At 42.8% G+C, this 26,373-nt stretch overlaps 1 long non-coding RNA gene across 1 annotated transcript in view; it reads right to left on the bottom strand.

Moving 5' to 3' along the window:
* Nucleotides 1-642: 642 nt before the first annotated feature.
* Nucleotides 643-26,373, bottom strand: part of LOC121070059 — a 56,388-nt gene continuing 30,657 nt past the window's right edge. Inside the window, exon 4 of the long non-coding RNA XR_005819869.1 lies at nt 643-896. This is a non-coding gene — a long non-coding RNA (uncharacterized LOC121070059). The remainder of the gene's footprint in view (nt 897-26,373) is intronic.

Raw genomic sequence — 26,373 nt, forward strand, 5'->3', positions numbered from 1 at the left:
GGGGAGGATTCACGTCACTGAAGTGGCTACCACACAGTCTGCACCACAGCCACAGTGCCCCTTTATTTTTTGTTTAAACAGATTCTGTTTCTACCTATCTGATCAAAACCACCCTGAGTATGCACCCCACAGAGAGCTGTGATACCTTCACACGATGCTCTGGACGTGGGGAGAAGTGGGGGACTACACAGGGGGAACGTGTAGGAACACCTTCCACCCCATCCCTTAGCTTATCCTGTTCTTCAACACGTACAGCCCTCTTACTCATGCCTCAGCATTCTTACTTGCTCGACCCCATATCATGTGCTTAGCTTCACAGAAGGCTCTCTTTGTCTGAGGTAGCTAAAAATGGCATCGCCCTGGTCCTAAATGCTGCCTGCCATAGGGGACATGACCCTTATGTGACACATACCAGAAGCACATATGTCAGCTTTTTCTTCCCTAAAAAACCCAAAGACCACTTTTTTTTTTTTTCCACAGCAGCACGCACGATGAGCCAGCTGTCAAGGAGATGTGATTTTAAGCTTCCTGCCTTCATGTACATTTTCGGAGCTGTTGAACAAAACAGCATATTGCTGATATCGTTCCAGAAATTTAAGGAAGAATAAAGCAAAGATTTAACTTTTGCTATTAGATCTCTCTTCTTTTGTGGTAGACATGGCTCCATCAGACAATGGCTTTGTTACAGCACATTCTATTCAGGGCTAAAGCTTTGAATATTCAGCAGGGCTCCAGGCTAGTGATTCTGTTGCAGCTAGGTTTCTTGTCTTCCAGGAAGCCCTTGACAAAGGTCACAAACAATTTGCTCGTTCCTCTTATTAAAATAAAGATGGAAAGCATTGATGATAGCTCTGCCCAGCAGCTAACTTCATCATCTGTAGCGGTTCCAACATATGCTTGTGAGATAATGAAAAATATAGCATTAAATACAGTGGCAGATTGAATCTTGTTTCAGGGTAAATATAGTAAGTCATTTTTTTTTTCCTCCTCATTTCCTCAGAACCTGTTTAGCATTAGACTGTTAATATCATCACTGATACATGACAAAACCATTGCATAATATACTGCATTCAAAGCCAGCCCCCCATAAAAGTGAGCAATGACAAAGCACAAGCATTATTCAGGCATTCATAATAATGAAGTGCTCCAAGCCAGCCCTCTTCCGGAGCATTTCCATTTGCAGACCTTCCTTCAGGAGCTTGGCTTTAGATTGGGCCAACCGCCTCTGAAACTCTTTTTCTATGTCAGGTTCAAGACATGGGCTCATTCTGGAGTTTATTTTCAGGTAGGGCAACTTTGCAAACGTTGCGGCTCTTGCAGCAAGCTGTTGCCACTGCACTGTTTATTGTCAAAGAGTTTCTCAACAAAAATACAACCTGAGGTATAAGACAGCTGATTTATTTTCTTAAAGGAGACTCAATTAGAAGCTTAGACAGCATCTTTCCAAGCCACCCAGTATTTCTATGTGAATCATAAATTAAGTTTTCAATAGATAAAACATTTGTGGGGTTTTCATTCCTAGGTTCCTGCTCCTTGATGGTTATGACCAACAAGTTCACAGCATCAAATCAACGCATTAGGTTTCCTCTTACTCCAACAGAGATCCAACTGAACACTTCACACTAGAACCATGTTTTCCAAGTTACCTTTTTAGATCTTTCCCAGACCTTTCACGAAATTAGGCGAACGTACAGAAACTACTAGAATATCGTTCTGTTTCCAAGGCAAATGGTTTTGGAACATGGATGCAGCACAAAAGCCTCTCAGCTAGTTATGAAAATACTCAGGCTAAATTTTTTGATAATATCACTTGTTATTTTTACAGCACACTTGACAATAAGCTATTTGCAATACCTGCCTCATTTCTGAGCTAAATTTTCCATTAGAAAAAAGAATCAGTGGGTATCTCTGTCGACTGCCCCATATTACTTACCCAAAACCTTTACAGCTCCCTCCATACTACCTGCACACCAAGCCTCTTACCTCCTGGTACCACATCATGCTGTGGTTGGTTCAAGTTTCACCCCTGAGGTAGACTAACAGATTCCAGTAAAGTATTTTGATACACTAAAACTGCTAGTGCAGTGTGAAGTCTATTTCAAGGGGAAGATGGTACAAAACAGAGACCTGGGATATCGTTACACTGGAAAGGCAAAGGCTGTAAAAGAATGTTTCTTTGTGGACCGGGCTATAATACCTATGATGCACTTGCTTTTTGAGGTGGGACTGATGTGAGCACTCAATATCCCAGTTGTTTATCCATCAGATAGTTATAAATAAGCCACTTCAGTACTGGAAAAACATTACAACCTTATCAGTTCAATACCTCTGGCTTTGGTGCTCCATAGAGCTTACAGCCAGAAGCAGCACATCCTAATCCTGCTCTACTTCAACATAAACTCTAGAAACCACAGGTTAGGAGAATGCACACGTTGCTCACGTGTAATCATCAGGGATGTGTAAGCTATGGACACTTAAAGGGCAGGCTCACTTTCAGGAAATACCCACACACTAACAAGAAATTGACAAGATCTTTTCAACTGTACCACATTATCAGCATGTCTCAAAGAGCATTACCTCACAGACATGACTGGCACTGCAGCAGAGCCGTAACAGCCCCTGCTTCCTCCCCATTCCTCCCAAACACAGCCCTGTGTTTTCCCCGATTCCAACCAGGTTGCTGCCTGAGGCATCTTCAGCAATGACTCGTTACCCAGATGTGAAATGATGAATGCCACGAATTCATTTTACAGTGCTTTGTAGTGAAGCAGTCAGGAAAAGGTGGTGAAGACTGTCAAATCCTGTAGCCATGAAAATCCACAACCCCACTTCTTGTTAAATAATGCATTCCTGGGCTGAATACAACCAGGCCAGGGGCACAGCATCACTCTACAATTGCTGACATGCTGGCCCTGTGTATCCTGCACATGAGTTCTGCATGAATGGTCAGGCACCAGCTTAACCCAGCTTGATGCTGGCACTCTAAAACAAAGCTATTAATGAGCAAGTAGTTTTGTTTCTGCAACTACTCCACATTTTCTTTATTTAAACAGACACACACCTAGGAGTAATTTCGGCACACATATACAGAGAGATTTCAGGCTTCTTGACAGGTACAAAGTAAAAAACAAACCTACCCATGTACCTTATGTTGATTTTTTGAATATCCTTTCCTGGGGCTTCAGGATTGCTCTGGCCTTGATATTACGACCTCAGACATTTTTCGCAGGCTGAAGCAGTCAGCCAAAGGTGATATATGCAACCGGCTCACTTGATTTCTAGCAGTATGCACATACCTTACATTGATACCTTCCACTGACATAAGGAAAGCCAAGGTGAATTAAGTTTAGAGGTAGACAGAAATGCTATTAAGCAGCTGCCATAATCTTTATGGTTAACAGCCATGTTTGTACGAAGAACTTGGGAATGAGAGAGACAGATGACCAACTTTTAGAAAACAATTACTTAAATCCTACCCAAGCTGCTCTTAAAACTGCTTTAAAAAATGGCCATTAAAGCAAATCCCCACAGATACATTCCCACTGCACAAGTGCTCATCTTGAAAACAGCCAAGAGCATCCCTGCCACCTTATTAAAGCAGGGTGCCACAGCTCAGACCACCTGCCAGGAGTGACACGGGAAGCCAGCAATACAGTGCCAATGCAGCTACTATGGGGAAAGCTGTGACTATACAGCCCTAAATGTGATGTGGCCATGGTCACTGTAGTGCAGCACAGCTAAGGGAAACCAACATCAACAGGAGAACTAGTTAGGCAAATTGTCAGGATATGTCCTGCACCCCTGCAACAGTCCTCCATAAGCATACATCCTGGGATGGGCCCATCTCAACAGGAAGAGGCCTTTTGTTCGGAGAAATTCCTTGGGTATGTCCACACATCTCCGATGACAGCAAGCAACCCTAACACAAGTCTCCAGACAAACCGCCATGGCTCTCTTCTCACTCTAACTAGGAGTGGCAGTTACACTACATTAGCCAAGTGAGGCAGGAGACTAGTGACCAGTGTGTCATCTTGCCTCCAACTGCTGCATGTTTTGCACCTCCCCTTCATGCTGTGCTGCTCAGGGTACAGCTGAGAGACAGTGTGCAAACCCAAGAGAGACGTAACCTGCCAAAAAGCAGAGGAAGGCCAATGTTCAAAATAAGCATCGTGTTTGCTGGTCTGCAAGTGGCAGTGTGCTACTTGAGAACTGCTTTCCCAAAGGAGACACCCTCACCTACATTTATAGTGTTGTACTGATTTGCTGAACTGTTCTGCATATAGAGTGCCTGCACTGGGATCAGGGAAAGCTGTGATCATGTCTCTAAATGCTCCAGCAAGCTGCAGCAGAATTGAACTACTACAGCCTTCCCTTGTAGGGTTATACTCGAAATAACAGGAAAAAAAAAACTGCTTACTGCTTGAATACCTTCAATTTTGATTGGGCATTAACTCCCATATATAAATGCAATCCTTTGGCCAAAACAGGCTGCTTGAGGCAATGGTGCCTATTACAGACAGTCACACTACGAAGGAAAAAGGCGGTGTCGTGGGACAAGACAAAAGCTCATGCTTAAACCCGCACTGGTCGCTGGCATCAAGAGCCACTTAATTAGGTACAGCACAACTCTATGGCCCCTGGGGTTCTCTGCAGACACATGCAGATCCTGGAAGCAGATGAGTTTCACTTGAGTAGCTTAATTAAATACCTTACTCCAAAGCTACCACTCCTTTTTTTCCCCAGGAACTCTTTCATGTTAGGTTCCATTTTGTCATCTCTCCTGATATAAAAAGCAGAAAGCAGGAAACCAAGTTAACCCATGCTTCTCATTTTCCCCCTGCCTTTAAAGCCTTCAACCTCATAGGACAGCAACACATGAGCTGCAGTTGTAGCTCCAGTGAACCTACTCAGTAATCCTTTTTTCCCATTCACAGAAAACTCCTGTTGAAGTAGCAGATCTGGATTTTCCCTCCATTTAGCTTGGATCCAGTACCTGAAGTCTTAACACTTGGGCTTTCTTGCCAAATTGTGAACAACTTCACTGTGTCATTTCTGGGGCTTGAGGAAGGCAGAGTGCTTAGAATTTGAGTCTCTTGATTCACCCTCTTTGAAAAATCAAAACCAGTCAGCACCTGCAGGAAGCCCCACCCTTCTGTGAGAATACAGGGCTTGCAGCCATCAGTTTTAACGCGCACCAGACGACCCAGGTGATTTACCTCAAATATATAGAAAGAGAGCAGTTGTGTTCTGCAGTACGAGAACAGCACCTTCAACCTGTAAAGTCAACATCTGGATGAGAAAGCCTAAATGAGTGTAAAGAACAGCCAAAGGCAGACAAAAATGGACCTTTTCAAACCTTTTTGTCCATACTGCTGGCTGTACTGACACTGCTTCTTTAGTGTAGATATAGGGAACACATTTTAAAAAAAGCAACTCCACAGAATGCTACATCTTCAGTGTCATCTGTTTAGGCCAGAACCGCACACCTTGTTCCAAATGGGACTTTATTCAAATACTGTCAGCATTATTATGAGAAAAAACGAGGAGTTCATCTAAACATACACGATCCATTCTTCCAGAGGTCCACAGTACATTGGATGTGGACTTGCCACAGGTAGAATCCAAGAGTTGAGTTAGCTTTAACTAAGTTTACTAATGACAGGTAAATTGACATTTTGGTCATGCAACTAAGCTGCTCCTCTTCATTTTCACACAACACCTGTCACAAAAAACTCTGTCTATCCTCTAGACTGCAAGTTGCTCCTAAGTGCACCCACATAACCTCTCCAGGGTACGTCTGTGGCGATACAAGACAAAGAAACAACATTTTTCTTTATCTTTTTGAGGCTTTCTGGTTTGCGTTCTTTTTCTGTGCTGATTGTTATGGCCTGCAGGCTACTTTGCCCTTGTTTCACTCCACTTTACTTACAAGTATGCCCTTTACCCACGACCAACTCTGGAGATAATCCACACTACCAAAGCCCACGTGTAGAACCTGAACAGATTCTGAAACTTCTAGCAGAAAACGAAGGGCTGGGGGAACACATTGCTTACAGTATTGTCTGTAACAACTCAACCCACAAACACCCATACTTAAGCAAAGCACTAGAGTTTCAAATAGCTGTCAGTTTATTAACATTTTTGAAATGCTATTTCTCAAGTCCTTTATTTAATTCTCCTGTGGTTACATTATAGCAAAAAATCTTCCTTCTAAACTATTTAAACACCTTTTAGCTGAGAAGCAGGTTACTTACTGACATCTCTCTATACATAGATATCATTAAGTTGTATATATGTTCCCACAATTTGAATTATCCTTCATATAGGCCAAGTTGGATGGAGCCCTGGGCAACCTGATCTAGTGGGTGGCATCTCTGCCCATGGCAGGGGGCTGAAACTAGACAGACTTCAAGATCCCGTTCCAACCCAAACCGTTCTCCGATTCTGTGGTATCACCAGCCTCACACAGCTATTCAGCTTCCCATTCAGATCATCAGAACATGATTAAATTAGCCTATACTGGAGCTGGGCAAACTGAGACTTGGTGAATAAAGCAGTCTGGTCATCCATGTTGGAACAGCTATTACAAGCACTTAAGCGCAAACGGCCAGGACATACATGCAATTTATTATAGCCCAGTGGTTCTTCAGTTTGAAAGCAATCATCCAGATTTGCCTGGAGACATAAAAACAAAGCAAGAGGCGGGGGGGGTTATCACAGACTGGAGAAGAGGCACAAGCACATTTTGCAACACTACATGCAGATTAAACTGTTCAGTACTCTCAATTGACAAATTGATCTTAATGATTAAGGTAGCTTTCTTTGATGAGGGAGGTGTCACAATATGCAACTGATCTGGTTTAGCAGAACAGCACAGCTGGGTCAGTTTAAAGATATCGTGCCAATGAAGGACAATTTTCCCCAGCCCAGAGCTAGCAGCCATCCAGCTGCTGCAGGGTACAAACAACTCCGGCCAGGTGCACTGCCAGTGCTAGCTCACACTTCTTCTCTTGGACTTGTCCTGCGAGCACCATGTTGCGAAGCGTTTACGTGAGCACTCACTGAAATAGACTGCTCTTAGTTTCACCAGACAACTAATTACAAGGGAAATGATATCATGAAACACCAAACTAAGTTGCAACTGACAACTTGGTCAGGTTCCAACTACAACCTTACCCTAGATATGCCACAAACTATACATTTCAAACACCTGCAGTAATTTTAACACTGCTAAAAGGGAGGGGGCATATGGGTTTTGAATGCTCACTGGTCAAGTTGTTTTAACAGAATCCAGAACAAGTGTATGATTCTTCCCATTTTTACCCCTCAAAATGTACTACTGATTAGTGTTATCTACCATCCAATTCAAAGAAGGCAAAGAAGGATCCCAAGACAAACTTCTTAAGTAACTAATATCACAAAACAGGACATCAGGAAGCCACCTGAGGTCTGACTGATCCTTGCTATCCCACCTCATGATCACTTCAACAAATTCACTTAATACTAACTACATTTTTCATCCCTGCATCTCCCGTTGCCAGTTTTAAAACTTGGTTCCCCTCGAAGTCAGAATCTTGCTCGCAATTTCCAGTGAATTTACTCACAGTTAGCTTATACACACTTCTTATTGTGCCCATTTTGTCTCAGTTTAAACAGCATGTGTCCCTAACATACCTAGATAGCTGCCATCATCCAAGACTAACCATGCTAGTCTTTCCAGCCCTGTCTCATAAGAGCATTCCTGTCCCTCACTGTACATACGTTTTCCTCATCTGCCTCAGGTTGTTGCCTTGACCGTGCCTTCCACAATGCTTCCCTTCCTTTATAAAGGAGAAAAGAAGAAAAGATGGGAACCTGTAAATAAAAGCTGGATTTTGGCCTTTCTCTAGGCTTACTGGTCTTCACGCTGACTTTGGAGTTATTTGGTGCGATAAGACTATATGAAGAGGCTAAGAGCTGTTCGTAGATTGAACGCAGCAAAATAACTGACTCTGTTGCAGACCTCAGCATCTTCTCTTCTGCTACGTTTTCATCCCATTGTGAATAAATACTAGTGTCTATCGAAGCTAGTTATGGTACACACTAGAAGCTCAATTAACACTTGGGTACCTACAGACAAGTCTAACTAGTCAGATTTTCAGAGCAGGTTACATCCCTGGCTCCCCCTTGCTTTAGCAGGAGCTAGGCATGCAATCCACTTGGATGCTGTTAACCCTCATGGGTTAACCTGGCAAAGAAACGAGTATTTTTGTTTGAGTGTCACAGGGTACCAGCAGAACATCTGTAAGCATTCAGATGGTTCGGACACTGCAGAGGCATGCCTCAGGCTCGTCATCCTCCTATAAAATCCATGGGAAAACTCAAAAGAGAATCCATGTCTCGCTTTCTTTTTTCTTCTTTCCTATCCTATTAGCCACCCCTGCTTCTTCTTCCTACACCTACAGTATCCTTTGCCTTCCAAATGCATGCAGTTCATTTCAATGAAGACTCCTCAAGTTTTCCAGAATCTCTGGCTATGGCAGAACAAGCTCACACGAAACCATCCCTGTACTGCTTCCTCTCCTCTCAAGTGGCCTAAGCAGAAAGGCTGATGCCAACAGTTGGTGACGAACTATCTCAGCAAGAGTTAGTGTATAATCACACAATTGTAAGTAATTAAGATAATGCATTGTCAGCTCCTGCTCATACATCCCTCATATCACACCTGGCCATTGACCTTGACACAACCTCGGGATTTATTCTTTCAGGCATCCATTTTTGATGTTTCAATTCCTTTAAGCTACTGCTGCTAGTAACCGTGTGTGTAATTTGCTATTTCCACCTGCTATGTCAATTGATTAATGACAGGCAAACATAAGGCTTATTTTCATGCTGAGAAGGAGAGAAACCCACGGAAACTTATCTTTATAACGTTGGATTTTCATAAAACTTCCACCTACATTACACCTCCAGACTGCGCTCTGGCTCCAAACTTACCTCTGCCCTGGCCAAGAAGGACCAACTTTGCAGAAGCCTTTTTGCCTTGTAAATCTTAGCACAAGAAACAAAGATTATTTTCTTTGCCTATTACAGCCTAAGACAACAAATATTCCAGCAGGCACACAGAACTATACAGATGGTTACTGAAGTGAAAGGACAATCTTTCAAGGGCCAGTTGCAAAGTGACACCATCACTTTGTCATAGCAGCTTCCCACTTAAAGCCGAGTTGGAAATTCTTAGTAAAGGAGCATTCTGCAGATGGCAACATTTGCACATCACCTTTAGGAAACCTGAGAGGTTATACAGTGTCCACAGTGTCCCTGGCACTGTCATCCATCACACTATCAGCAAAGTGAGAAAGTTAAGAAGTATCCCTCCTCAGTGGTGTTTCAGGGAAGCTGTCTGTACTCGGCCGAGGGGTATGAAGAGTTACCTCACACTCCACTCAGTCAACCAAAGGACCAACAAACCCTGAACGTAACAGCAGGAAGATGGTCCAAGCTGCATCCACAGATTCTGCTTTATTATCAGAGTTCCCCCACTGCAAAATAACCCTTTTCTATACTCAGAAAACAACTGCAAAGCTTCCCGATGAAGAGCTGGATACTTCCACAGAAAGATTTTCCCACAGCAGTCTTACTAGCCAGCAAAACCATTCAGAAGGATAAAGTTGACCATGCATTTGTTGTACACAACAGCCCCAATAAGCAAGTCAAAAGAGACTCAAAGACACATACCTGCACGTATTAACAGAATCAGACATACAAGCTACCCGTAGCATGGAAAAGGTCTTCCACCAGAGAGTGGGCTTCCTGTTTAGTTACCCCCTCCAAAAGTCAAGCCATTCCTGATCCTGCTCACCTCTCTCCTATTTCTGACTAGTTCAAAAGTAAAGTCCCACAACTAGAGAACAGAAAACAGAATGCCACAAACAGCACCACAGGCAATCTACAGAACAGATACACTGAAAAGCTAGCTAAGCTCACTTTACTCCCTTACCCCCATAAAGCTCCCCATCTTAATGTTAATTAAAGATTCATCCCTCAGCTGGCCTTCAGGTAATAACCCATTAACCCCTTACTTTGCCTTCTACTACAACCTCTTCCATCTCCTTGTTCTTCTCTCCCTCCTCCCATTCAGCCCATGCAGGAAAAAAAAACAACCTTTCCATCCCTCCTGCAAGCATGTGTTTATCTCTATTTTTAAATGTTATGGCTTCCCAACATCTGTCTCTGTGTGGTGTAATCTTACTGATGAAATATTTCATGTTTTCCTTGAGCTCTTGTCAATATGTCTCTGCGTTATCAGCTTAGCAGATGGAGACAGAAGAAATAACCTCAGCTTACCTGGGTGATTTCTTCTTAAGCACATACTTACTGTACTCCAGGACAAGAATCACAGCAAGTTTAGTAATGCAACATGATTTTTCTCTGTAGCAGACTATATTCTCTCCTCTTATGTCAAGTATGCTTATTTCTCCGCAATCTTCCCTTAGGATTTTTTAAGTTCTTCTCTGTGAGTAGCACTATTCGCAACCTCATTTCATATATGTTAGAAGAAAACTCAGAAACACCAAGGCCACTGGGAAAGCCAGTGGCATAGCCAGGAAATGAAGTCCATCTTCCCATGCCACAGCACGCTGTTACTTTGGATATACATAGCCCTTAACCAGGCAAGTATTGCCACGCCCTTTTTCACTAGGGAAACTGACTGACATGCTCTTGCTGCTCATTTTAAGACGACCCACTGAACGAATTACATAGTCTGGAAGAGTAGTAGTCCTGAGACTACACCCCTGTACTGTATTAAATGCTGTTGCCTTGGATTAAAATCAACAGCCTCTTTATAACCTTACCTAGGATGTGACCCCACAAGGAACCAGGTGTCTAGATGAGAATTCTGATACCTGAACAGTTTTCCAGAGCTGATGTGAGCTTTGCTCTCAACTCAACATATAGACCATTAAACTTAGGTGTGGGGCAAGCTCTGTATTTTCATCACCCACACGTACCCACACAAAACCCCTTTATTCCCCTGGAAGTTCAGAACCTCTCTCCTAACACCTCCAGACCATTTTTATTCCCTGATCGTCTTTACCTTTGTTCTCTGCTACTTGATAAGCTATCCAAACCCTTCCTATTTCCAAGTTGATCCCTGCTTTGGCATTTTCAAGATGCAAAGAGATACTTCATGCTAAACACATTTCCAAGCCTGATGAAATTTTGTCTTCCTCTCAAGTTATTATGCATTAATCAAGTCACACCACATTCTTCACCTTCAGAAGCCACATTCTTCTGCTAACAACTGCCAGTGCCAACTTGCTTTGTTTGTACCATTTTCCTACCTTTGTTCTCAAGAGATGAATGCATTCACATGCTTGGCCTGCTCCTCTGTGATCTTTAAGCATCAGCAGCGTATCAGTCACTCACACTTTAAGTGCCTAAAGAAACTCCGGTGAAATGCCTCTGAATTCCAGCCTGCCGTGAAGTTGTACAACACACATTTCCTACGTTGAAAACTCACTGGAATAGTTCTAGCACCAGTGACATTGGTGAGTGCTCTGCCACTGACTTATCAAACCAGTGCTAAGTCACTTCACTTGCCTCACGAATTGGATGCACAAACCAATAATTGTGCTCATGAAAGCCCTTGGCTACTTGGACATTTACAGACCACCTGAAATGCAAAAGCCAGTACAGGAAACTCCTCCTAAGCCTTTTTAAGGATGCCTACAGTGCTTGGTTATTTAAGCAAGCTCGCATGTCTAATTTCCTCATGTGCTTCTCAAAAATCTCAGCTTAAATATTCAGGCAGCTCACTACAAGCCATACTTTGAATTCTTCAACTGTTACTAGGAAACAACTTTGCAAGCCTGGAGAACTCTTCTCGAAGACATAATCACTCCCCGCTCTGTTAACAACCGCAAAGGGTCAGTAATAAGGTCAATAACAACCCAGCAAAACACCAAACCAACACTTTCCTCCACTTGCACTTTCTTATTTAGGAGGTTCCTCTCTTCACAATTTCAAGTAAACATCCCTGTCTTGATATAGAGAAAAGACACCTCCTTCAGACTTCATCATCATTAATGAGTTCAGCCTCCAAAAGCCCTCTTTCCTTTTGGGCAGTCTGATTTTGTGTCAGCCCTCCAACGCAGCACTAGGCCCTGACAAAGCACAGCAACAGCACCCTAATTTGACAAGCAAAAAGAGACAGGAATGAGTTTTTTCTTACCACTTTTCCTTCCTACAGCACAGGAATGCTGCTCTGCCCATACAGGAAAAAGAAAAAAAGCACACAATAATCTGTGAAAAAATCAGTCTGACCATTATCTAATGACCACTAAGGTAGTTAACAGCCTGAGACAGAGCCTATGGTCATTAAGGCTCTGGCAGACAAAAAAAAAAAAAAAAAAGGAAAACCACCATTATTCATAGTCAGCTGAACAGGTTTTGGCCAAGTTACCAAAACCACACTGGATACTTTTAATTCTTTGTCTTGGAGTTGCACTGATCATAGTAATAAAATAGAGTGGAGTAGAGAAGGTACCCTTCGCAGGCGTAGCCTACCAACACAGCCTTCCGACCTGCTGCCTCCCTTCACCTTTATGCTGCACCCACAAGCCAAGGGGGATCAAAGAGAAAGCAAACACCAACAGGAAGCCAGCTGTAACAGCACTGAGGAAATGCACTCCTTTGGTGGAGGACTCTTTGACAGTGCTCTTCTGGTGTAACGGGACCTGTAGAATAAGTGAGGCCTGAGCCCTGTACGCTGAATAGCTCAGCCTAACACATCAGGGAATTATTACTGAACTGAATGGTTTGCTGTTTGGGTGGGGGGGAGGTTTTTTATTTATTTGGTTTATAATCCTATCTGAATAAAGGTAAACACATAGGGATTATAAATGAAATAAATCTGAAGCAGAATAGAATGGGGGTGGTAGAAAAAAAATCTCAAGAGGGTCAGGAGATAATGAAGATTATACCTCAATATTGGGATTATGATGTTAGTTCTTTATTTCAATAAAACTGGATAGAGATCTTTTATATCAGGGACAGAGCTTAGCTGTAAGGACAAAGTAATCTTCTGGGAATTATGCATACAGGCTCGACATCATTTTTATTGGATGGCTGATGAACTGGAAAACTCCAGGATAGCCTGGTTTTAATTTGTAATCTTAATTTTCATATAAATCGGTACAGTTGGAGGAAGGGGGGCAGATGTAGAGGGACTCTGATGCTGTGCTAATATTGCAGCATTAAGACAGCACATGCATTAAGGCTACAATTGTAACTCATCTAGTATCTGATCCTGTCTTTTTGTCTATCCATCTGTCTCCCATCTTTGCAACTATCATTTCAAAAAAAAAAAACAAAAACACCTCAATCACCCCAGAGCAGAAAAGACAGTATCAATGTAACATGGCATCCACCAAGAACCATCTACAGTGCATCTACCAACATCAAGTTGCTCAGCAGGAGGCAGCGGTGTGAAGAAAGAACATTCGGCGTTCCGCATTTTGCCACCAACTCCATACCGACCCTTTGCTTTGAAATAAACCATCATGGCACAGTATTAGACAATCTATACGTGGTTTTTATTACAGGGTCGCTCAAACCCAAGTCCTAAGCCTTATTTTTGGCACCTGGACAGCACTGCTCTCATTGTCCAGTGAGGCTACTCCCACCTTAGGAACTGAGGGACTCAGCAAGCTGAGCACCTAAGAGATGGCCAACGAGACACCTAAAGGCGATGGGTCTTCTTTGAGGCCATAGGACAGGGTGCTTGCCACTTGACTCCCTGGGCTGGTCTATTGACTCCTAAGTCAAATTCCTGTCCTTTGACCCACGCTGCCTCCATCCATGAGTTTCGATAGAAGTACTCATTTAATGCAACTGTTACCCCAGTAAAACTGATAATCTGGCCCCCACACATTGCATTTAGACTGACTTAATTCATTAATTCACTCCAAGTCACATCAACTCTTCCTGTTCTACAGTTTCTTTGTTTTTTCTCCTTCCATCACCTCCCTCTTGAGGAACAGGAGGGAATTTTACTTTTTCCTTTTTTTTTAAAAAAAAAAAAAAAAACACGGAAGGAGATAGGAATTGAAATAGACCACTGACAGTGCCTCGATGAAAGAAAAACACGCTGGCCTTCCAAACGGTTTTGTCACATGGGATTCATGTGCTCAGAAGAAGAGTAAAGCACCATTTCTAAGAGTAACAGTCCCAGTTCATGCAGCCATCAGGAATGAGTAACAGCCACAGAGCTGACATTTAATCGGTAATACGCAGTTGAATAAGGAACGGATTGAAATAATCGTGCTAGCCCCCAACCTCCCATAACATCCCTCTGACTCGTGATCAGTAACAGAATACACAGCATTGATAGAACAGCTGCTTTCATAAAGGTAGCAATAATGGAAGAAGCTCCCAGAATTCCTTATCATTTGAGCATAAAAACAAGATTTCCATGGGGCAAATTGAAATGCCAAAGAGATTTATATGTACCTATGCAGATGTCTTGCAACCCTAGCCTTTAAAACACGGACTGTTATATTAGTGCTGAGGGAGAGAAGAAAAAACAACCCAAACTTTTCATTCCATTCTCAAAAAATACAGCTGCTGTAAAACACAGAATGGGCAAAGATATTTTGTTAAAATCTGCTTGGTACCAAAATGGTGAGAGAGAATGACAGAAGACAATCTGATACACTCAGACGTGATCTCGAAGCGTAAATCTCTTTCATCTGTCAGGAACGCCTTAAACCAATTTCCACTTCCACCTTTGTTTCTGAGAAGCCACTGTCATGTGCTGACAGAACAACTTCAGAGAGGTGAAGAAAAAGCTCGTTTCTTTCCCCACTCTTTCTCATCCCCTGCCCCAACAGCAAACACCTCTCCAAGTTCTTCCCCCACCTCAGTCCTCCCCTCTGGGAGAGCCAGCAGTCAAGGACTGAGCGCAAGCCTCGGCAGCAGTCACAGCAGTGAATCATCAGTAAAAGCCTGGACAGACCGTGGAGAATCATGCCAGATCATAGCTCTTTATCTTCTATTTTGATGAAATGCCATGTGATGACATCTTATTCTGGGCTTTCGAAAAGCCTCCACGTTCCCCATAAGACCTTCCAGGAAAATTAAGCAGTTGTGCACAGAGACATTTTGGCTGCAAGTTAGACAGAGGGATGAAGGGAGGGGCAAGGGAGAGATTAGGATCAAATGGTCAATTAATATAATGGCAGAAGATTAACAAGGAGGTGCCCCAAGACACTAAGACAAAGGTTATTTACAGTTGTTATTCATGATTTAGAAAAGAGGCTGAGAAATGAGGTGATGACCTGTGCAGATAATACCAAATCATTTGGATTAGTCAAATCTAGATAAGACTAAGGACCATAGAAAAGATAAATAAGAGACAGAAGAATTTCAGCAATGAAAAAGAAAGGTAATGAGCACTGGAACCAATAACAGGAACAGTCCCATGCCAAGTTCTAGGCAGAGACTATTCAAAGTCCAAAAAGCCACCGTGCTACTTTGGAGAGCTGGATAAAATACTTGCCTCCTGTAGCAGCAAACTTATTGGTGCAAACTTATTGGTGCAGAAAAAACAAGACAGCAAAGTACATTGGAAATAGTTAGGTATGGAAGCCATACCATAACGTGGGCCCACATGTAAACACTGCAAGCAATCACAGGTTCACTATAAAGGGCTGGGATGGCTTTTTTTTTCCCCTCTAACTACAGTCATTTACCAAGGAAATAAACAGAACAGTGAAATCTGAACAAATAAATGTGCATGTGTTGTACAAAGAGAATGCTCAGTAGGATTGGTAACTCTACCAAAATTGAAGATTAAAATCCTTTTTCATATTCTTTACTGCTTAATCTCTAAACTCACTGTACCCAATATCATCCTTTCTGAAAATAAAATTATGACAACTGCACATTATTATTCGGTATTAGTTGCAAGACTTACTATTCAGGTCCACAAATAGCTGTAAGTACACCATCATGCACCCAACACGTTCACACTTTTTACTACTTGTCCTCTGCCAGTTTGCAGCATCCTTTCTGGGATCATTCTCCCCACCCCTTTATTTTCTCTCAGAATATTCAGTCTGCTCATCAGAAGCAAGAAAATAGAGGGCTGCCATACCACTCAGTGTAATGTTCTTCTGCTGGATTACTTCAGGGCTACATGTAGGTACAGAATATATGAAACTTCAAAGGCATTCCTTTTATCACTTTGCTGTATTCACATGTCCACAGAGTGATGACTGGTGATGTTAAATCACCAAGTTAAAAAGCAGGTCTTTAAAAAGCAAGCAGTGAAACTGAACTGTAGAAACAGAATTCCTTCCAATATGACTGCTGGTCTCTATCATCTGGAGGATAACAAGTGAAAGCTGTAAAATGGTGGCAAAAGATGGATTTTTTATTTGTTTTACACTGTATTTCATATCTTCTGTGTTCTGATTGCTTCCAATGATTTTGTGTTTTCTTTCAAGTACACTGGAAGCAGTTAGGTATGGAGGCCATACTGTAACACACTTCCACATACAAACACTGCAGACAGCCACAGGTTCCCTGTAAAGGGCAAGTCAGTAAGTTTTCTTAGCAAGTTAAGAAAGCATGCAAAAAAAACTCCAGGCTGTTCTTTTGGTTCTTGTTCTCATTGGCCCATCGCACTTTGTCAGCTGTAACCAGCACCTGAAATACATCCTCCGTGACATCCAGGAGCTAAAGAGATCCAGCAATCCCTCAGCAAGGCAACACATCCAGTGCTGGCACAAAGCCCAGGAGCATGCCCTGGGGACAGATGGTACACTGGCTGTGGGAGCAGAGGACAGGCTTTTCTGGGTCACGTGAACTCCTTTTGCAGCCAGGTTGGCAAGTTGGTTTTGGCCTCAGGAAACTCTTCAGAGAGAGAAAAAGTTGAAGGATAACCAGACCTTCCATTTGTACAGTTCTGGAAGCAAAGTGCAAGAACTGCAAGAATCCACAGAAGCAGACACCCCAATGTATCTCATCCATCATGTAGAATCAAAAGCAGTCAATGGACAGTCCCCACTACGCAAGCTGAGAACTGCATGGTTCCCTCCAAAACTGCAAGCTTTCACAGCATCTATGCTAAAATGCAAGTACCATGCTAAAATGCAAGTCTCCTTCATGGCCAATTCTTTCTGGTTGGGATTTCAACCATTTGGAAAACACAGAAACCAAGAGAGCTCAAAGCCAGAATAAGACACCTGGACAGCAATGACAGTTGAATGCCAGCAGAGGAACCATGGTCATGCCTCACAAACACCCTACCAGGTGGGCATTCTGTCTCATTAAGCAATGGTCAGGGAAGTTTCCATACAAAAAGGAGACAGCGGTGTCAAGAAGCTTCATGCTCGGAGCCACTTCACAGCTATGTGCAGCAACCATGTACAGTGGTGCCCTCTCAAAGATGGACAATTTTGAGAAGCATCCTGGACTGATGAGGAGCCCCTCTTCTTCCCCCCTTATTCTCAAAGGACTGCTGTCAGTTTCACCCTAAGTACTGGGAGAAAGCAAGAACACATCCGGCCCGGAACATCTGTCCCAAAACCCTAGCTTGCTAAAAAATTAGGAAAAAACTCCTCAAAAACCACACCCCAAGTGTCTCACTTCACTCATCAACTACTATTTCTTTTTATTTGCTAGCTAGCCAAATGCAACGATTACAACACTGAAAATAACAAGCTCTCATTTGAATAGGAAGACCAGTTTTCACAGGCATGAACAAGATTCATGCTCCATGCATCCTTGCAAGCAGACCTTGCAATTGTAAATAGAAACTGGAGCATGAACGCAGTTGAACATACACTAGCAAGCTACCCTACTGCATGTCACAGGGCAGCTCCTAAGTAGGTACATGCACAAACCCTGATACAAAGGACAATTTTGAACACCAAAAAACAAAGAGAAGCTTAATTGTGTTTCACTAAAGGCCTCCCAGCACAACATTAGGCAAAAAAAAATATTAAAAAAAATTGATCACTCTTTTGGGTCCCCACGCTATAAACAGTGGTAACATCTTTTAAGTGTCTACTTATATTTAAACCTATAGAGTCTTTTTTACATTTGCAGAGTCCACCTCACCGTATAGACAGCTTTCCTCAGACTTGGTTAGATCTACACAATGTTTCTATCAAATCAACAATGACTAAGACAACATAAATGAACATTTCTCTTGCTAAATCTGTGTTGTTGTATCATTTACTACCCATGACTAATGGCATAGCACAGGTTTGGTTACCTCAAAGGTTTCATTTTTTCTCTTCTTCTAAGTGCTAGAGCCTTCTGCCACGAAATCTTACCATGCTACATAGCCAGAATGACTGAGCACTGCTAGCTGCCTCTTCCTGGTATTATTTCCTGTTAAGTTCCCATCAAGAGCAAGTAGAAGCAACTAAAAGCTCCTTTGCGTTCCAGCTGTCATCTTCCCTCCTTATGCCATCTTTTCTTGCAATTCAGGCTTGTTCTTTCAAATGCGCTTAGTTAAAAGCTTTTCTTTTGGCTCTCATGGCAAAGACTTGAGTACTAAGTAGCTTTCCCACTGTTCCTGCCTAATCTTCCTATTTATCAACCTGGAGATTCCTCAGCTTTGCTAATCTTTCCTGACAGCACATAATACTGATAGTGATTTCCTAAGCAAGAGAGTTAAACAAACTGCTTCATTATTGCCATTTGCAAATTCTGGCCTTATTTCACAGGCTATGCTCCAACTCAGCCTGGACTGGATCGTTTGATACAAATCTGCATCCGCAGAGCTGTGAGATGCCCTTTAATTCCCATTCTCTCCTCATATATTTAATGGGAGCCACTTCCCTCCCACCCCCCACATGGAGAAAACAATCAGTACTTTTAGATTAAGTGTAAATCAACATATGTGGATTTATTCTTCGTGTACATGTAAAAGATCTATGGCCCAAATACCTCTGCACTAGGTTGAAGACAATGTTGTCTTCAATACAGACACTTAAGTTGGTTTTGTTTTTTTAAGGTGTATATAAAATATGGATTTATAAAGCACATACATTAAAATGTTACTGTATCATGCAGCATATTAGTCTTCCTGAGGTGCAGCTTCCATCCACATGCATTCCAAGCTCTGTCCTGCCATGGGAGGCAGGCATCCTAGCACCCTGATCCCCGGAGAGACCTGCAGGGGGATACAGTAGGGTCCCACAACCCATCTGCTCTTACCATGTGGTTTAACATCTATTTCCTGCATCTTCCCAAGAAGGTAGAAAAAAATGAAATGGCATCCAAAAGCAAAGCATTTTGGAGCTATTTGCTGAACCCACTCCAGTGCAGGCCTTAAACCAGGGGCTTTCAATTACATACTAGAAACAGTAAATCCAGAGGCAGCTGATCCCACCCTCAGAGCCATATGTCAATACAGACATTCAGTAGTCCTACCTTTTGATGTTCAAAGAGAATAAACAAAGACCTGTTTGCTGTCAGCCATTTAGTTTGTTTAAAAGGAAATCTCAAAGTGTTTAAGCACATTCACTCTCTTACTGAAATTACACACTGTCAATAAGAGTTAAAAAAAATAATCTACCTTCTCTATTTCATAATTTCTCTACTCTTTTATTGTACTGCCAGGGAAATCACTTCATTTTTGCTTTCTTCCAAGCAAGAAGAGACAGACACACAGCTAGGCAAGAATTTAAACGCCTGCCCAATCTCTGTACAATATCTTTTTAATCAAGAGGCACAGGTTAATCCTAGATTTCAAAATATAATAATCATAGAACATCTTATACATCACAGCCATTCCAGGACTGGACATGAAAATATCTAATCTTGTAAAACTACAGAGATTGCTGATCAAAGTGTAGCAGGTAAATCAAACCTGAAATGAAAGGATTAGAAAAAGTTACTGTAATATTCTTCTCTGTTAAGTAACGTAGAAGCAGATTTCTCTGAATCTTGCTTTGTAATTCCCTTCTGGAAAAGCAGCATTGGAGGACTGAATAGGTTTGAAGAATGCCTTTTTATGATATCTGTGAAGTAAAACACAGTAATCGAAGCCCATCCTAATCCTTCATCCAGCAGCATGTACTTCGCACGCTATCACAGTAGCGCCGATCCAACACCAGTGTTTGGGATAGCCAAACCCATCTAGAAAAGTCGCGCTCTTCCCTTCACGGTGCCTAGTCACCTATTGACAAATGCAGTTCAGAGCACCCGTGGCATTTATCACTTCAGCAGAAAGAAGAGCACCTTTTAAAGCCTTTCCTAAAGGTAGCTTCTAAGACAAACTTCTTCTGTTCAACTGCATTCCAGTTCTAACCTTCTATACCCTTTCTTTTCTGACCATCTTTACCAAGAGAGCTAATCCAACAGCTATAAGGCATATCCCCCTTCAGCACAGCCAGATTCTGTCAGTGGTTACAACACCAAAACGTTGGCATTTTCATGTCTCCCAGAACTTGATATAGTAAGAACTTGATGTAGATTTGCAGTAGTTGCTGGACAGAAATCACATCACATGATTTACACTGGTAAAAAATCTTTACTAACTCATGCCTCATAAATTTGATCACTTAATAATTTAGCGTTAAATTTCTTATTCTAATGAAAAGAGAGTTAACATGATTATTATTAATGCTATTTTTAGTTGATTTAAAATTATGTCATTATGCTAAAACATTCTATTTAATTTTTAATATTCAAACTCAAAATTAATCTTGGAAGTCTTCAATTTAAGCCATACTATTACACAGTACTGTAGCACCTAGTGCAAGCAAAAGTCTCTACGATGCCCTCAATAACGTGGATTCCTCAAAGCCACGAGCCTCAGTAGGCAAGCCTCAGCTGCAATCGGGCATCCAAGGCTCCTCGTATGAAGCTGGCCCTTAATTCTAAAGGGGGAAAAACAGTTAAAATGCACAATAGATATCCAGAAACATCACGTCTGTTCTTTCTCCCATTATAGCAGAACAGCTCCCCAGGTCTGCACTAGTTACCACTACAGAAAAATAAGGACCAAACACCCATTTGCTTCTCTATTTGCACATGGATTTGTACAGTGCCTAAGTACTTGGAAGCAAGCTGGTCTGAAGCGTGCAGAGAACGCAACCTTCCTAAACCAGGTGGTTCCTAGTTAATTTCTTTCCTCATCCACTGCTTTTTAAATACCACCCTTCACACTATGTTGGCCTTCTCACCTTCCCAAAGGTGCCCTCTAAGACAGAAAAGGCACTTTGTGTCTATTTTCTTGTTAAAGAACTGCCACGCAGTCAGTGCAATCTATAACAAATGCCTATGTCTGCTGGCCAATGAACTCTCCATTTTTCAGGAGACACTCCCAGCAGTATCAAACAAGAATTTGGCCAGAGATCCTGAATTAAGTCTGACAGAATCTGGGCCATCACACAAAATGGAACTGCAGAGGTATCCAAAATCCAGCTCCAAATTCTTAATGTAGCTCAGACTCAAGCACCAAAACCTCAATAAAATGAGGTGTTTGCTGTTCTCTTCTGAGAAGGAAGTACTTCTCTGATAAACTTCACTAGCAGCCTCGGGATCCAAAGCAGTTTTGCTCCTTTCTTTTTCCTGTGTCCACCTCAGCACTGGACAAGCCCCTGGGATAGAGGCGTACCCACTGTGCTGAGGCATCAAGGCTACCTGCGGGATCACCAGAGCAAGCTGGATAGGAACAGTACCTCACTACAGTGTTCAATCTTGTCTTTGTCTTGGACTTACAGCTCCAGAAGACCCAGCAATTCAAGGCTGCTGAATATCGAGTTAGCTGAGGATTGACAGGGAAGCACAGAGCACCCTGCTTCTCTCTGCATCACCAGAACAGCAACTTCGCACTGCCTTTTCCAAACGAGGAAGCAAATAAACACACAAAAACAGGTACAGGCTCTTTCTACTGCACTTCACCTCTTGTTCTTCACAGCTCACTACTAATCATCAGTCCATAATGCAGTGTAGAATTGCCAACCCCATCCTGATGATGTAGTTATTTCCAATTGGCACTTGGGAGCAGTGAAGATGGGAGGCATTACTCATCGCCAAGAGTACAGATGTTTCTAATTGCTTTCCATTACCAAGAATAACAGCTGTTTACATCTATCAGCAAATAATTCACAAGAGCTCCAGACTATTAAGATAACACACCCCACCTGGTCACCATCACAAGTTGTCAAGGCCAAGGTAGTGGCTGCCAGAATCCCCTTCTGCATCTCTGTTCATCAAATGACAGCATGTGTCACCTTCAGATATCCTTATGCTACCCCACAAGCCCTGGCTTCTTGGTGGCCTGACAGATCAAATGGACATATGGATTCTTCATGGCTTCGCAGTAAATGTTTTATGGTTATACTGCAGCCAAGGGCAGATGACAAAGGAGCAAGGGACTAGCAAATAACCCAGTGGAAAAAAAAAAGGAAAAAAAAGGCTATCCACACTTGATAAACTAGTTAGCCTGCTTCACCCTGCAGCCATGCACAGAACCACCTTCACAGATATACGAAGTAGCTGACAAAAACAGCAATTCTTCAGCTTGTGGGTCGCACAGGGATCAGGTAACAAGGCTGCAGAAAACAGTCAGCAAGGGAACTCGGTGGATCATTTAAGTGAGTTAACTTTCCTAAGGCAAGCACAGGCCACGTTGGAGCAGACAGGCACTGACTGCCCCTTTCCCCACGTCAGCCAGGCCAAAGGGCTGGCTCTGCAGTAGGCACGAATGTCCTTCCTAGAGGACTTCGCAGCTCAGGGGCCACATTTGCAGCAAGGGCTCCCCCCCACTTATGAAGTACAAATAGAGAAGCAGCCAATTAAAAATTAATAATTAGGAGACAGCATAGCGCACTACAAGTGACTGATATCTAATGAGCTCATCGGTATTAACCATTTCCTGATAATTAAAGCTGCATATTTATTTGCCTCACGGAGGCCTACATGGTCACGTGGTACCTGATGGCACGAATTCAGACAGGTTTCTGCCATAGATCCTGAGCCAGTCTGATAGACTTTATGAGAAGAACAATGAGAGACAAAGGAAAGTAAAGTTTCCATCCATTGTTACAGTGTGTGTGTATAAAGCCTCCCTCCACTCTCTAGTCAATTACTTCCAGTGCAGAAAGCCCACGCAGAACCTAGCAGCTATCTTGGGTAACAGCACTGGCATATCAAGAATCTCTCTTCACAGTATTTTACACATACTGAACCATTTCCACCAGAAATAACCTTATTATTTTATGCTCTAATAACTCAACACTAACTTAAGACTTGACCCTACTTTTTTCTGGTGCAAGCCAAGCAACTTGTTCTGCTTTAATTACGAGCAGAGCATAATTACATTAGCATAGATGTGGTAAAAATGTTTCCCAGTGTTGCTCTGCAGCTCCCATGTGTTCAAATCAACACACAGAAGTCCAAAGTATTTAGCCCAAGTCCATTATCTGCAAGTTGCTCTTCAGATTTGTTCCATCTTGGCCCCTTTCACCCCTTGTCTTGAAGCAAACTTCCAAAAAAGTCTCTCTGAAATGACAGAGGGAGCACAGGTGCATCCCTTTAATCTACTTTCCAAAATCTTACATACCTCCTCATGCACAGAAACTCACTCCTTGCCTCCTCATGCCAACTGTATCAAAAAAATCATCAAAAGACATAACACCAACTCTCCCCCTCTCTTCTGAAGTTTGTTACTTTGCAGAGAACGATTGGCCTAGGGCTCCTACTGAGAGAAAAAGAAAGAGCTGCCTTGTGGCCCTCAGAGCACAATTGAGAGGCCAGAATTAATAGAGAAGCACAAAATAGAAAAGGAGGGAAAAAAAACAAACAGTTTACAGGCTGACAACATGCATGTCACAGAAGAGGAGTTAGCTCTCCCTCTTTTCCAAGCTCACTGCTTTTTAGCCTTGGGGACACCCAGCCCAAGACAGCCATTCAGTATCTCTTAGACAAGTTCATGTAAATGTAATGCTTCCAACTAAGAAGTTATTAAAATTCCTCCCTAATTTTTCCATCTCCCTGACTTGTCTAGCTATTGTTGTTCTCATCATCATTTCTGCTATTTCAGGGCAGTGTCTCGTGCCCAGGGATCCCTGCCAACAAGAGCAGAATGCCATTACAAGAGGAGGCTGCTGTGAGCTGCTACCATCACAGGGAATTTATCACTGCAAGCCATGATCATAATGGACTCCTTCACCAAATGACTTTGGATGCGCAGGGCTTTGGCAGCAAGTCTGCCATCCACACACAATTATTAAACTGAATACCCACGTAATAGGAGCAGGGGACAGGGACATCACATCAGTGCAGGCAACAGTCTCTCCGAAGCCCTGCATGCAGAAGCAGAGGAATTCACTCCAATAGCCCAGACTGCCTGACAGGCGGACTGAAAGAAAAGGAACTCCAGAGCATTGCTCAATCCAGCAACCTGGGAGGGATGTTAATATTGACTGATTTTGGCTAGGAAAACGTGCTTGGCCACAAAAAAATCGAGATGCAAAAGCCACAGCATTATCCGCAAGCCTTCCATGTCCCAACCTGACTTCCTCCTTCCCTACCCTATTCTGGATAATGCATTGATACACAAACTACGTCATTAAGCACAGGGAGGCTTTCCCAAGTATTTGTTCCCCAATCAGGCAACTAAGTATCTGATTTCTGATTTCCCAAAGCATTCAGCATCTCTGAACTTTCAGGACTCAAAGAACAGGCTTTTCCCTAGGGCTGGCCTTGTAACAGCTCTAGGCCAGGATGGAAAAGAAAGCCTCATACTTCTGCAGGCTGAAGGATGTGGGATATATAAAAAAAACAGCTAAACATCACTGCACAAGTCACTGAATGTTGTCATCTGCTGCATGCACACAACCCATATGCTTTCACAGCCTGTCTGGAAGTCCTAGTCCTTCTGAAATCGTTACCACCTTCTCTGGGCATTCACCTCTTCCCCTAGCACATCTAACTCCCTCCCACAACAACTACCTCTTGTCATTTTCTTCAGGCCCGTGTTGAATATCCCTCTCTAAAAATCAATTCTCCATCCAGCCAATGGCTGTCTGAGTGACAGAACCAGGGCCATGAGAGCAAGGAACATATCACTAAGCCCACAACAAACCCTGTTGGCTTCTCATGCAAAGGAGGATATGAGATCCGGACTGAGGGTTCCTGGACACTTGCATTATTTTTATTACTGAGATTCTAAGCAATCACACATCAACCACCTGATTAGAGCTGCCAAGGTGCAATCCACAGGCCAGGGGTTGAAGCACAAGTCATCTCATCACGCATTTCCCATTTTAAGTCTCTCATCTTCCCAGTATTTTTACCTTCCTGCTTTGTGTTTTCCTCTGTCCTTCCTCTGACAGCCACTGCGCTTCGCTGCCAATAACCACCTTTCCTCACAGCCCCTCCAAACTCGCTGCCTTTTCCAAAAGGCACAGGGTAGAGAAAGCTGTCCCTGGATGCATGCACTGCAGCAAGGTTTCTCTGATGCGCAGCACTCAGCACGCTGCACGACAGCTGTGTGCAACATTTGGAGCTCCCAGTCAGCATCCTCTTGTTCCACAAAGAACATCCCAAAAAGGGGGATGCAGATGTAAGCAAACGCAACCAGCAACTGGCTGTCCATGCAGGTTTTCTCCTGGCCAATCAATAATTGAAGATATATGCAGGACCACAAAGGGTACGGAATCCAACGGATTATCACTGCCTAATCTCTCTGCTCTCCTGGGAATCGCCACCGGTAAGAGACCAGATCGGCTTTTTCACTTGCCATTATCCATGCAGCATGCCTTACCTTCAGCCTTCTCTACTCCCCTGTCAGTTGTTTCTGTATAAGACACACTCCTATTATGCATTTGTCCCTTTCTCTCCCCATCTTCCCACAGTTTCTTTTGACTGTGCCTCCCCACGCTATTCCAGCCCATGCCACAATTCTCCATCTACAGATATTCTGCTGGCAAGAAATACCAGGGTTTTTGGTGCCTTCCGTCTCTGCTCCTCAGTGTGGAATCTGAAGACTCACATTATTATTGCATCAGGTCCTAGAATCATGGGACTGTAAGACAGTTCTCACCAGCTTTTTAAAATCAACAAGTTCCTCAGTCTTACGGTGCTAGCTTCTTAAAAGCTTCGAGAACTTTGAGATTACAGAATTCAAATTAGCTAATACTACTTTTTATACTTTTTTTTTTGGTCCTTACTAGCAGCCAAAGGATTTCTACAGTGCCGGGCTCCTTGTTTTGCACGCCTGAGGCTGCCACCTGCTGTGAGTGCTGGGAAAGCAGAAAGATGGGAGTACAGATATTTAAGAACAAAAAACAGCAACTAGGAAGCTAGCAGAGGAATTTCTACGCAAGACTAACGCCTCTGTAGCCTTCTTTGCCGGAAAAC

The sequence above is a fragment of the Cygnus olor genome, chromosome 4 (assembly GCF_009769625.2).
Source record: "Cygnus olor isolate bCygOlo1 chromosome 4, bCygOlo1.pri.v2, whole genome shotgun sequence".
Classification (NCBI taxonomy): Eukaryota; Metazoa; Chordata; class Aves; order Anseriformes; family Anatidae; genus Cygnus; species Cygnus olor.